The sequence below is a fragment of the Ursus maritimus genome, unplaced genomic scaffold (genome assembly GCF_017311325.1).
Source record: "Ursus maritimus isolate PB19 unplaced genomic scaffold, ASM1731132v1 scaffold_16, whole genome shotgun sequence".
Classification (NCBI taxonomy): Eukaryota; Metazoa; Chordata; class Mammalia; order Carnivora; family Ursidae; genus Ursus; species Ursus maritimus.
The window spans coordinates 21,194,690-21,208,231 of NW_024424008.1; positions in this window are offsets into that span (position 1 = coordinate 21,194,690).

Genomic DNA, 13,542 nt, shown 5'->3' on the forward strand with positions numbered 1-13,542 from the left:
CTGAAGTGTTCCAATGAAAAGATAAGGATTTTTAGACAGAATTTATAAAACACATTTAACATACTCAATTTTTGCAGTCTTTATAAGAAACACAAAGAGGCAAAAAGTTCAGAAATAAAATGATGGAAAAGTGTGTACTATGTAAATACTAAGTAAAAGTGTGTTTTTTTAAAATAATAAATTCTTTATTTAAATTCAATTTAGTTAACACAAACTGTATTATTAGTTTCAGGGGTAGAAGAAAGTGTATTTTTGTAGCCATATGGATATTGAAAAAGGCCTTAAGCAAAAATTGCAAGAGATAAGTAGGGATGTTCTATAAGGAGAAAGGTTCAATTCATCATGATGATACAAAAATTCTAAATATGTATCCATCCAATGAAATAACCTCAGAATATTTAAGGTAAAATCCAACAAAACTAAATGAAAAAATAAACATCCATAATCATATGGGGGAATTTCCAAATTCTTCTGAAAGCAGACAGATAAAAATGATTCATCAGATAGGAAAGATTGTTAACCACACTTGAATGAATATGACTTAGTTGACATATACAGCACATTGAAGAATATATATATATATTTCAAGAACCCATAGAACTTTACCAGAATTGACCTTTTGCTGGACCGTGAAACCATTTTGTTTTATTTTTAAAAACAATTTATTTATTTATTTTAGAAAAAGAGAGTGCAGGAGTAGGGGGAGGAGCAGAGGGAGAGGGTGAGGGAGAGGATCTCAAACAGGCTCCCTACTGAACATAAAGTCCAATCTGGGGCTCGATCCCAGGACCCCGAGATCATGACCTGAGCCAAAATCAAGAGGTGGATGCTCAACCAAGTGAGACACCCAGGTGCCCCTTTAAAACCATTTTAAACATATTTTCATAGATTTAAATTATATAGAGCATGTTTCCTTGCCACAGTAGAGAAAGCTAGAAATCAGTAACAAAGGATATATAGAAAATAATGATATGCGTGGGAATCAAGAAATGTTTTTCAGAATAACTTACAATCAAAGAAGTCACAATAGAGAGGGAAAAAATGTGAACTGAGTGATAATAAAAATATGAGATATTGAAATGTGTAGACTACAGCTAATGCCATGACTTGAGAGATATTATTAGTTTTAAATGCACATAATAGAAAAGAAAGTTGAAAATTAATGATCTTAGTATTCATTTTCAGAAGGCAGAAAAAGAAATACCATTCTTGCATATATATTCAACAAAAACTTGTACACACAATCATCAAAGACCTGGCTCACGAACATTTATAACGGTTTTTGTAATAACCAAAAATTGGAAATAACTCATATCCATCAAGAGTAGAATGACTAAATGAATTGTAGTATATTTTCCCAGTAATATACCATACAACAATGAAAATGTGTATGCATAATTCAATATAAGTCTTACTAAAAATAATTATGGGATGCAAATAATGCAACAACTCAAGGGAAATGTATAGCTTTATAAAAGACAAGGCAAAGATTTTTAAAAAAGCAATGAAATAGGTAATAATTTCAAATAGTAAAGAAATGATAACAAGTTAAACCCAAAAGGTGGGGTGTGATAAATTGTAAAGATATAAACAAAAATTTAAGAAAAAGGAAGAAAACAAATGTATATTGGAGAGGATTAATAAATTTAAAATTAGTCTTTCAAATAGTTCTATAAAATTGATAAAATGCCAGTGATACTGATAATAATGAAAGAAGACACACATAAATGATATCACGAATGAAAGAGGAGTATCATGACCATCCGCACAGACTATGAAGAAATCTGAAAATTTTATGCCAATAAATTTATATAAAGTGGAGAAATTCCTAGAGAAATACAACTTGTCAAAACTGACAAAAAGAAGAAATAGAAAATCTGACATAGTTCTAGGATTAATGAAGGCATTGACTGTATTAGTAAACCTTCCCAGAGAAGGTACCATACCCAGATGACTTTATCCATGAAGAAAATAAAATCTTTGAGGAATAAATAATAGCAATTTTTGGACATTTTTTTCCTAGATAGAAGACTTTCCAAATCATTGCATAAAGCCAATATGACCTCAACATGAAACACTGTAGGAAAATTATGAGAAAGAAAACATGATTTCCTAAAGCCTAAATAGATAATAAACTAAATCCAGTAATATATAAAAAGATAAAACATCAGAATTAAGTTCAGCTTATTTTAGAAATGTAAGCTTTTTTAGTATTCAAAAAGCTATGTATTCAGAATGTCACCAAGATGGTGGAATAGGAGACCTCAGCCTCCGTCTTCCCACAAATATCAACAATTATATATCCATGAATAAAAATAGCCCAAGGAGAGCTCAGGAGTCCACTTAACACATTTCAAAAACTTGAGAATAACTGCACAAAAAGTCTTCATTTTCCTGTATCATTCCATCTCCTGGGGCCAGCCTTGCTCATCCCCAAGAGGAAGCTCCCCACCCCAAAGAGTTTCCTGCCCCTCAAGAGAGAAGGAGCAAGGTGAGCTGCCAGCTTCTCCAGACTTTTAGGGCACTTCATGAAGAACTGGCTTCAGTTTTACCCAACCTAGATACTGGCAAAACTGAGATTGTTTAGAAATGTCTAGGAACAAGCAAGAAGGCAGCAGCTACTGACATCCGCCATATAGCCAGAGCACCTGGGGTTTTCAGTGGCTGCTCTGCAGGGGACCTCAATAGCTTTTGTTGCAGAAGATCTCAACAACTTTTGAGGAAGCTTCAGAATGTGCCCCCCTCCCCAGCTTTCATCAGTGAGGACCCCTTTGTGGACACCAGCTGACTGCTCTCTTTTACCACTGAAGAAGCCAACATCCAGCACAGGCACTGCAGATCCCTAACAGATTTCGCTGCTCAGGTTTTCTCCTCACAGGTTGTCACATTTGTACATTTTAGCTGCCCGACTCCCTCTTTGCTCCCTAATTCCCTCCCCTTCCCAGAGCCTGGGATCTGCACTGGAAGGTCAACCATGGCCTCTGTGGCTACTCTTGTGCAAAATGTTAAACCTAGACCCTCACAGCAGACCTCCATTGCTATGCTCTGTGAGGACACGAGTATTTTTCATGTTTTGTTTACTGGTATGCCCTACATGTCCAGAACAATGGCATGCAATAGGTATTCAATAAATATTTAGGAATGAATGAATGAATGAATGAATGAATGAGTGAATTGATATCATGAAGGGTCTTAACCTCAAGAAGAGGATTAAGAACTGGATTCTGCAGGCAGTGGTCAGCTTAAAGGGGTTTCTAGGCAGGGGAGTTAGATAACCTGAGTAGGGCTTTAGGAGCACTCATTCTGGCAGGGGCTGGAGGGAGATACAAGTGAGGAAGAGAAAGACAAGGGGTTATGTGAAGGCAGAGCAGTAGAGAATGGAAGGGAGGAAAGTGCCAGAGAAAGGCAGGTGAGAAGCAGGTATGGAGACATTAAATTGTAGCTAATATACATAATGTATTGAAAAAGATTACCTAAAATATGAATATATCTTTTAACATTTGACATTCACAAGTCCTTTTCTTATAGTCTGCTTCTTCCATCAGTACCTTCTACAGTTGGTTAAATACAAGACAGAAAACAGAATACATCAGCTTGATGTTTTTCTGAATAGAGGCTCTTGTCATAGGATGAATGTTGTCATTTGTTATTAAAACACTCTTGCCTACACCTCCTATTAGTGAAATAACTTTTTTTTTTCTCCAGCCCATTGGGGGTTTACTTTGTCCTTCATAACACAATCTGCAAATTAGCAGTGATCCCATAATTTATCTCTGTGATGCTCTGCTCGTTTTATTTATAATCCAGAGGCAATTAAAATCGCTTTTCTATGACATTGTCCTGATGACAGATGTGTGGCTGCCACTCTGACACATGACGGCTGACATAAATCATTTGACGATCAAAGTGTCTGTTGACTTGCTAGTCTCTAGTTACAGCAGATGCCACCCCAGACAGAGTGACAGGGACATTCTTCACAGGAGCCTCATTTTAGCTAACTGCTTTACTCCGCTCCTAGCTCTGGAATCTTGACAGCTTGGCTAGTTTGTGACAGCTTGGAAATTTTTCATGTGGTTTTCATAAGGGTCACTCTATCCCTTATTCCCACTTCTGTAGGTTTCCAGTGGTTTCATAGTAGGACACATGAGTGGCTTCACAGTCTGGATTCAATCTATCACTCTGGCCTCGACACCAGGCATATATCTCCTATCCTTGCACTTATTTCCCCCAAATCACTGAATCCTATAATCTACACCCACCAATCTACTTGCTGTTTCCTGAACATGATGATCTCTTTTTTTGACCATGTCTTTGAATATGAGGTTTCATAACCTTGGAACCATTTCCTCCCTGCATTTTCCACCTGGTATAATCCTACTTACTTCTCCTTGAAGATTCAGTTTAGTTGTCCTTGCCTCTGTGAAGCATTTACCATCCATTCCCAAAGTTTCTCCTAGTTTGTCCTTAATCTGTCCTAAAACCATGTAATTTATTTCTTTATCAGGTTCATAGGGTTTATTAAATCATATTCATCCATTCATGGAGTTATAATCATCATTGGTCTGTGCAAGAACCCTCTCCTTTTATTTCACTTTACTATTCTACTCTCCATTCCCAGTTCTTTATTCCTAATCTCTACCCAAAATGGACAGTTACTCTGGTCAATTTATGTCCTTAGCTGTGCACAAATTCATGAAGGTTATATAGTTTTATTTATGTATATGTAATATATATAAATTTACATGTCATAGCATACTAAAATATATTTTCCTACATTTTTCACTGTACAATTAGGTTTTAGTATCTATCCATATTTTATATACACTCAATCCATTGCTTTAGAAAGAAATACGGAGAAAGATAACATACTAGCATTCTCTTATTACTAGTATGCTTTAAGCCATTTAAGTTCACATACCTTAAGCCATTTGGGGTTCTTCTTCTTGAGTATTAACTATTTAGATCCTTCATCATTTCCCATTGAGTTTTCTGCCTTATTCTTGCCATGCTAAAATTTCTTATATATCGAAGACACTAATCTATTGTTACTTTTAGATGCTGAAAATAGCTTTTTTGGCCTAACTATCAGATTCTAAGTCAGTATGTGATTAAAATCTGTAACTGGAATTTTACTTTATCTTTTCTCTACCTATTTCTGCCAGTTGTTTCTTTATGTAGATTGAAACAGTAGTATTAAATTTATATAAAATGTATGATTGCTAACAATTTATTGCTCATTTTGCCAGTATGTGACATCTCTTTGACTATTATGTTTTCTATCTTAAATTACATTTTGACTAATATGAAATTGCTACTATGACTTATTGTTTGGATTATATTTAGCATATTGTTCTTTTTCTTTCCTAGCTTTGTATATTATTTTGTTTTAAAATTATCTTATATGGTTAATATATATCTGGATCTTGCTTTCTTTTTTTAAATTTTTAAAGAAGATTTTATTGGTTTATTTGAGAGAGAGAGAATAAGAAAGAGAGAGGATGAGAGGGGGGAGACTCGGAGGGAGAAGCAGACTCCAGGCTGAGCAGGGAGCCCGATGGGGGACTCAGTCCTGGAAGTCCAGGACCATGACCTGAACCAAAGGCAGTCACTTAACCAACTGAGCGACCTAGGTGCTCTGGATTTTGCTTTCTTAGCCAACCTGAGAGTCTTTGCCTCTTGATGTAAGAGCTTAACTCATTTATATTATTATAATTAGCATAAAATCTATTTTTTGATAATCTGTGAAATTATGTATTTTTAATTTTTCCCTTCATTATTTTTTTTTCCTTTGCTTTTGGGATTAATTAAAAAAATCTATCTTTGTTATTCCTGGTGCCCTATGGGAGAGTTCTTCATATTTAAGCTTACTAATTAATTCTTTGTTCCATTCTGCTATTGAACCAATCTATTAAACTCTTTCTTCATTTCAACTACTACATTTTTGCTGATGCCCATTGTTCTTGGTCCTGTCTTCCCCCCAATATCTTCCTTTATACATTTGAGAATATTTATTCTTATTTTGAATTATTTTATTTATTTATTTATTTATTTGGAATTATTTTGATTAGTTCATTAGTACTACTCTAAAAATGGAGGTTCAGTTTGTTTTTATTTTTATAGTGTTTATATTTTTTAATGTTTTATGATCGCTTTTTGTGAGTGAATGTTTCATTAAAGATATCACCTTCTTTGGTAGGCAATGTATATTTTCAAAGAGGAATAAAATCATTGCACATAACCCACTTTTGCTCTAGACTCATTTCTCTCATCCTTCCCTCCCCCAAACACACACACACACACTCCCACACAACCCAGCCACTCTGTCTACCCAGGAATTTTTTTTTTTTATAGAACTTACATTAGTATCGGGATCCATCAGCTTTCCTGTCACTTTTATGGTATCTCTAATTGTGGATTCAGAAAAGTGAGTCAGCAGCCCATGCTATCTGAAGTAGAATGCTTCCAAATACATAGCTGTCTTTTTCATTACGAATCCTGAAGGCCAGAGACTATATCTTCTTCTTATTGAGCACCTATATATGAACACACTATAATCATTCAATATAGATTGTCTATTAAAAGAATAAAACCAACATGTTTAAAAAAAAGTTTAGTCCTTAAGGAATACAAAAACCAAGTTGACATTTGTTACAGGTTACCACGATCTTGATTAATTGTAGTATATCAGAAAGGAGGATTTGATGAATGCCTGTTATCTTTTCAAAACTGTTCAAAATCCTTTTAAAGTAAATAATTTTTATTTGTTTGATTTGGTGAAATAGGCATGACTGACTTATATAATTAAAGATTTTCAAGGGTTCATGAACAGAGTTAAAAATACAGATTATCTGTAGCTATCTCATAAATGAAAACTCAAAAATTTGTTTTAGACTTCACAGGTCTATTTGCTTTAGCTGTCTGTGGTTTTGTCTTCCTGGCTACTAATGCTTCTCTCTCCACTCTGTTCCCTTTGTCTACAGGAGTATTTAACTGGTGGAAATTTTGTCCTCTTTCCCCCAGGGGATACTTGGCAATGTTGGGAGACTGGGTAGAGGCTAGGGATGCCACTAAAGATCTCGCAATGCACAGTACAGCTCCCCCCAAAACCAGAATTATTTCTCTCAAGTATCAGTAGCACCACTGTTATGAAAGCCTTGATTACAGGGATTCCAATCCTCTAGCTTATTCCTAGCCCTGAGCTTTCCATGTGGAGTTTACTGTGGCACTGGACACAGGAAAATAAAATTTGTGTCCACTGTTACCCAAATCTATTTGAATTCTGAGTTTGACTCCTAGAAATTCAGAATTCTGAGTATCTGCAATTTACCCTAATACACAGATCCATACACACACACAGCTGACAGTTGGTGTTGCTGGGATATTGACTTGGGTTGATTGGAAAATTGAGTCCAGTCTCTTTACACAATACTAATTTCCTAGTTTTGACCTTCAGCCCTTCCTAGGATGTGGTTTGTTTTTTTATTTTCTTGCTCCTTGAACACTGAATAACTGTCCTAAGATACTCCCCTGTTTGGATACCATCTAGACGCTGGCATGCACTTGCTTACTTTTTCAAAGTCTCTGCTGAAATACCTCTGCAAAAATACCAAATATCACCCTGCCACCCAGTAATTGCACTACCAGGCATTTACCCTAAAGATAAAAATGTAGTGATCTGAAGGGGCACCTGCACCCCATTGTTTATAGCAGCAATGTCCACAATAACTAGACTATGGAAAGAGCCCAGATGCCCATCAACAGATGAATGGATAAAGAAGATGTGATACATATACATATCGTCAATTATCATATGACATCAGTCATATGTGGAATTTAAGAAAGAAAACAGAAGATCATGGGGAAGAGAGGAAAAAATAAAACAAGACGAAATCAGAAAGGGAGACAAACCATAAGAGACTCTTAATCGTAGGAAACAAACTGAGGGTTTCTGGAGGGTAGACGGTGGGGGGATGGGGTAACTGGGTGATAGACATTAAGGAGAGCATGTGATGTAATAAGCACCAGATATTACATAAGACATGAATTACTGACCTCTATTCTGAAACTAATAATACATTATATGTTAATCAATTGAATTTAAATTTAAAAAAGGGAAAAAATACCAAATACCATGTATTCAGATTTTTCTTGATGATGTAAGTTAAATACCACCTCCTCTCACTTTGGCCCCTTTATCCCCTTTTAGTTTTCTTCATAGCAGTTACCATTATCTGGCAATATATTTGCTTATTTTGTACTTTTCTTCTTCGCCTCCATGATATTAAGCAAGGACATGTTTTATTTAGTATTGTATTCCAGAGCCTAGAGAACATAATGTTATTCACAATATCAGGTAGTATTCCCTGGAGTAGATACAAAGGTTAATAAGTCATGGCTCCTGATCACCATTTGGGCGGAGGTGGATAATTATAAAGGAACAGGATGAGTGTTCGGATGGCATCACTGTCCTACCTAGGAGAACTGAAGAGGAATTCTCAGAGGATGCAACACCTGCACTAGATCTTGAGGGATACATAGGATTCACCAAAAAGCAGAAAAGGGAAAGAGCATCTGAAGCATAATAATAGCATGCAAAAAGGTGGTATGTTTTTGAAAGTGTATAGAATGTTTTAGGAATGAGTAAACTAACAGTGCAAATTTAAGTCTGGTCCACACTGTGAAGGACAATACATGACAGACAAGGAAGGTTGGATTTTATCCTATGGGAAACTGAGAGCTCTAAAATATTTCCTGTGGCTTTGTGTTTGAAAATGATCATTCTGGTGGCAATGTGGAGGTTGGTTTGGATGATCAGAAGGTGGTGATGATGGGCCTTCATGGAATAATTTAAAAATGAATTCAGAGACTAATCTATTACCTTCTGCTGAAACCATCTATTCTCTGTGACCTTCCTTTCTCCTCCCTAGATGATATAGTTTAGAGCCCAATTTCTTACAAAAACTGTTTTTCAATTTCTAAAAATTATAGTCAGCAACCTGGTGGTCAAGCATCTGATCAATCATTTGACACATTTCCTATCCATCTCATTCATTGTCATTGGAATATATCTAGCTTTGACTCACTTCAGGGAAATTCTCTGAGTTTGTACCAGAAAGCTATAACTCACAGTCAATGTCATTTAGGGCTCAGTCTTAACCATCTATCAAGAGCTTCTCAATTAATTTTGCTGAGGCTAAAAAGTCATTTATAATTACAGTCCTGTTATATGAATATGTCTTCCTTATCTTTTACTACCCAATGCTTCATTCCTGGCTCGATTACCATGGATACCATTATTTTATTGGCAAGACTGGGTCCTGTAGCTTCTAGCTCAAATTGATTAACTACTGCTCTTCTCTCATAGATAAAGAACATGACTAGCTTTTAGATTTTTCAGATAGAGCTTATATACTTACTTTTTTTTCCTCTAATGTCTCAGGAATAGCTCCTCCAGCTCAGTTTGGAATGATCAGACATTCAGTGTCACAAAATCTGATAAATGGTAGTTCTCTTTTCTGGCTAATCAACAGGTCTAGGCATGCTCACAGAATTGAGAATGCTCTTTATCAATCTTTGGTTATTTGCAGGTCATAATGATAAGAAGGAGAAATGTATAGCTATTAAATTTCTGTAACTCATATTCTTATTAATGAACAAGGTTTTAAATTTAGCTCAGCTAGAGGATTATGGAATGAACTTTGGGTAGTTTTAAGCCTCAGTTTTTTTCAATTTTAAAATAGTAAACATAATGTCTATTTAATTGGGTTGTTTGAGGATTAAATGAGACAACATATTTAAAGTACCTAGTATATTTTCTAATCTATAATATGTGATAAACGTTCACTTCCATTCAATTTAACAAACATATATCCTAGGGTTTTTGTTTTTGTTTTTTGTGGGTTTTTTTTGGGGGGGGTCTCTGTCAATGTCTATGCTAATAGTTGGTGACAGAAAGATAAGTAGTATGTAGGCCTCTATTTTAAGCAGATTATAACTTAGTGGGGGAGACAAGCTTATAAATAGATAAGTGCCATTCTCTATGAGAAGTACAAAAATAGAAATGGAGTACCACATGCAATGGGGACCTGGTAGAATTGTAGGCTAGTTTTCTCTGGGATTGAGTGTTTCTGTAGTAGATGATAGGGGATCTGAGCCTTCACTGGTTTATAAGTCATCAGATGGGCCTCATGGGTTGAATGGGGTTGGTAGGTTGGAAAGAGGGAGAATCCAGGCTAAGGGAATGGTATTGCAAAATGCATTCCTCTTTTTCCTTTCATTTCCCCTTCCTCATTCTAAAACACTATTAATAATAGAGTAATATCTAAAGCTTAATTATACCCCTTGTCAACTTTTGAAAAGAAATAAGAAACTTGAAGGGTAAAGATTTTGATCAGTTGTATCCAAGGTAGAAAGAAGAGGAGGATGAGTCTTTTCCTCATTAATTAAAAAATCAATCATAATTACTAACAAAATGTTAGAATTTTCAAAATGCTTGTTTGCTTGTATTATTTCATTTAATCATCTTGAAATTATTATGGGGTAAGTAGTATTAATCTTTTTTTTGCTATGAATGGGGAAAATAAAGTTACTCAGGGTCTCACAGGAGGTAAACTACAGAATTTAGTCCTTTTCAAGTCTTTTAGAGTCTAAATCCTGTATTCTGTCCTTTACCATCAAGTCTTCCTCTGTCAAAAAGTAATTAAAACTAGCTTGTATCTGACAAAAAATATTTGTAGAATAATCCTAAGCAAGTTATCCTTTGAAGGCCAAGTAAGACAAAGTCTGGTTAGATTGCAACTGAAAAAATCAACTTAGAAACAAGGAATAAGAATATTATAAATAAAGTTAACATGTAATTTACCATCCATTTAAGAATGCTTTTGAGAATAAAAGAACTGAAACTGCAAGAGTAAATAGGGACTGTTTTGGGCCCATTTGGACAATATTGTCACCATTAGTATATATTAGTCATTAACTCATTCATTTCACAATTATTGATTACCTACTCTGTGTAAGGTTCTGGGCCAGTGTAGAAATAAAATAACTTTAAGTAGCTTCATGAACAATAGCAAGGAGATGTATAGATCAGGTAAGAATAATAGCAATCAGTTTTTCAATATGTATATGTTCTGGGTACTTTGTTAGAAGTTGAATATACCCTACCCAACTTTATGCTCAGTAATTCCATTAAATACTACTATTATTATTATTCCTAATTTTACAGATAATGAACTGAGGTTGAATTACCAACCCAGTTATTTTATACAGGAACTGGCTTTCAAAATCATACCAATGCTTAAATGTTGAGAATAATTTGGCTACTTGAAGCCACAATGCTAGAATAACATAGCCTCAGGAATCATACTCTCTGGTATCCCTCCTCTACCATGAATTTCCAGAATGTTGATGTTTAGTTAGGCAGTAGATGCTGAGTTACTGTGTCAGGTAGGATTCATTGGCTGTGACAAAAAAATCTTAACTGGCATATGCTACAAATATATTTATTGGCTTGCATAATATGAAAGTCCAGAAGAAGAGTCTGAGTATGTCTTTGTTCAATGTACAAAAGTTGCCACCATGAGTTGTTTTATTTTGCTCCTCTTTGTTTCTCTTTTCATCCTTTGACTCTGATTTCCTCTATGTTGACTGTTTTTCAGTCTCCCGTTATGTTTTTAACCTACCTTGTTCCAAATCCAAAAGGAAAGAAAGAATGCCTTTTCTCTATCACTCAGGTAGAATCCCCAGGATCAGCTATGATTTATCCTGATTCACGTGGCTCAAGTCACATGATTATCCCTAAGGTAATGACGGGGTACAGGATAGTAGACTAAACCTCATCATCTGATTCTGGATCCTGGAAGCTCTATCTGAAACATGTGGTCTAATAATGGAAAATAGAAACTCCAAATATGAATTAGGATGAATGGATTCTTGGTCACCAAGAAACAACCAATATCTATTATATTCTCTGAGTATAAAGAGCTTTGATTGAAATGAACCATGATAACTTTCAAAGCTCTAGAATCTAGAGATTGATGGAAAATACCTAAAATTCTTTTTTTTTTCTGTATGACCATGACCCAGAAAAGTATGAGGAAAGTGCCAGTTTGCTGTGACATTCCACTCACCTTTTTTTCTTTTATCTCTTTTTCCTCTTTGAGATACTCAGTCATTGTAAAAACATCTTTTATGGCTTGAAGACAACTTCCCATTTGTTGAAAGATTGATATTTTCAATTTTCAGTCCTCATGAGGGTATATCAAGCTTTTAAACAGGACTGAAGCTACTCATTTCTTTTTATGGATAATTAACTCTTACAAAATAGGATTTATGCAAAGTAGGGAATCTAATTCCGGGTATAGAATCATTTTCTTCAATGGACCAAGATCAAATTTCTTCTCTTTCAACTTATGGTTTTGAAAATAGTCCAATGAGGAATTAAACTCTGTAGTGTGTGATGACAAAGAATAACCAGAAAATTAAGTGGCATTCAAACTTCTATGACATTTAGTCTGTTTCTGAGAATGTTTCATTGAGGCATTATCAATTGTATTAGGGGCCTTAGGAAATGCCTGTACCTAGATTTTTCTAGGACCATGGAGAATGGTCAAGCTTATTAAACTTATTCATCTCAAAAGACATGTTAAATCATTCAAATGATGGAACATCAAATTTAAAAAGACTTCATATTCCTGCTCTGTATGCTTTTCGTAAGCAGCACACAAAATGTGGGGGCCATATTCATCAATTGTTCAGAGTAAGTTTAATGTCAAACTAAAGGAGCTAGACATGTACCATTAAGTTTCTACAGGCCATCTAGTTTAGAGTCAGATTTGTTTATGATTATCAATTCTGCCATTTAGAGTATTTATCATTTGGGCAAGTTACTCAACTTCCAGTTTTTTCATCTTTAATATTAGTAATAATATTTAATAATGATATTAATGATACTTAAAATTGTATTGTTGTCACTGGATATATGTATACTGAATGTTGGAGATTTCAAAATTATATTCTCACTTTTTTCAGTGTTAAAACCATTATTTGGGTCATCTTTCAAATTTAGTAAAATTCAGTAGAAGGAAAGCTTTTTCTCTCACAGATAAAAACCAAGGTGTAGTGACTTCCTCATTTTCACATCTTTGACACAAGCCCACCACCATCATCAATGACTTCATCATATGCATAGGTGACCTGTCCTCACCTTCTCACCTTCAGTGACCTATTAGTTTGCTCTGCTTTTGGCATTCACATTCCTATAGTTAAGAGTCTCTAATGGTTTTTCTCCTTCACTGATAACTACCCATTCAGTTTTCCCTCCCTTCCTCTATGATCCTCTGCAATGTTTCTTATATTCCACATATGAGTGAAGTCATATGATAATTGTCTTTCTCTGATTGACTTATTTCCCTCAGCATAATACTCTTCAGTTCCATCCATGTTGATGTCATTGGCAAGTATGCATCTTTTCTGATGGCTGAGTAATATTACATTTTATATCTATCATCTATCTATCTATCTATCTATCTATCTATCTATCTA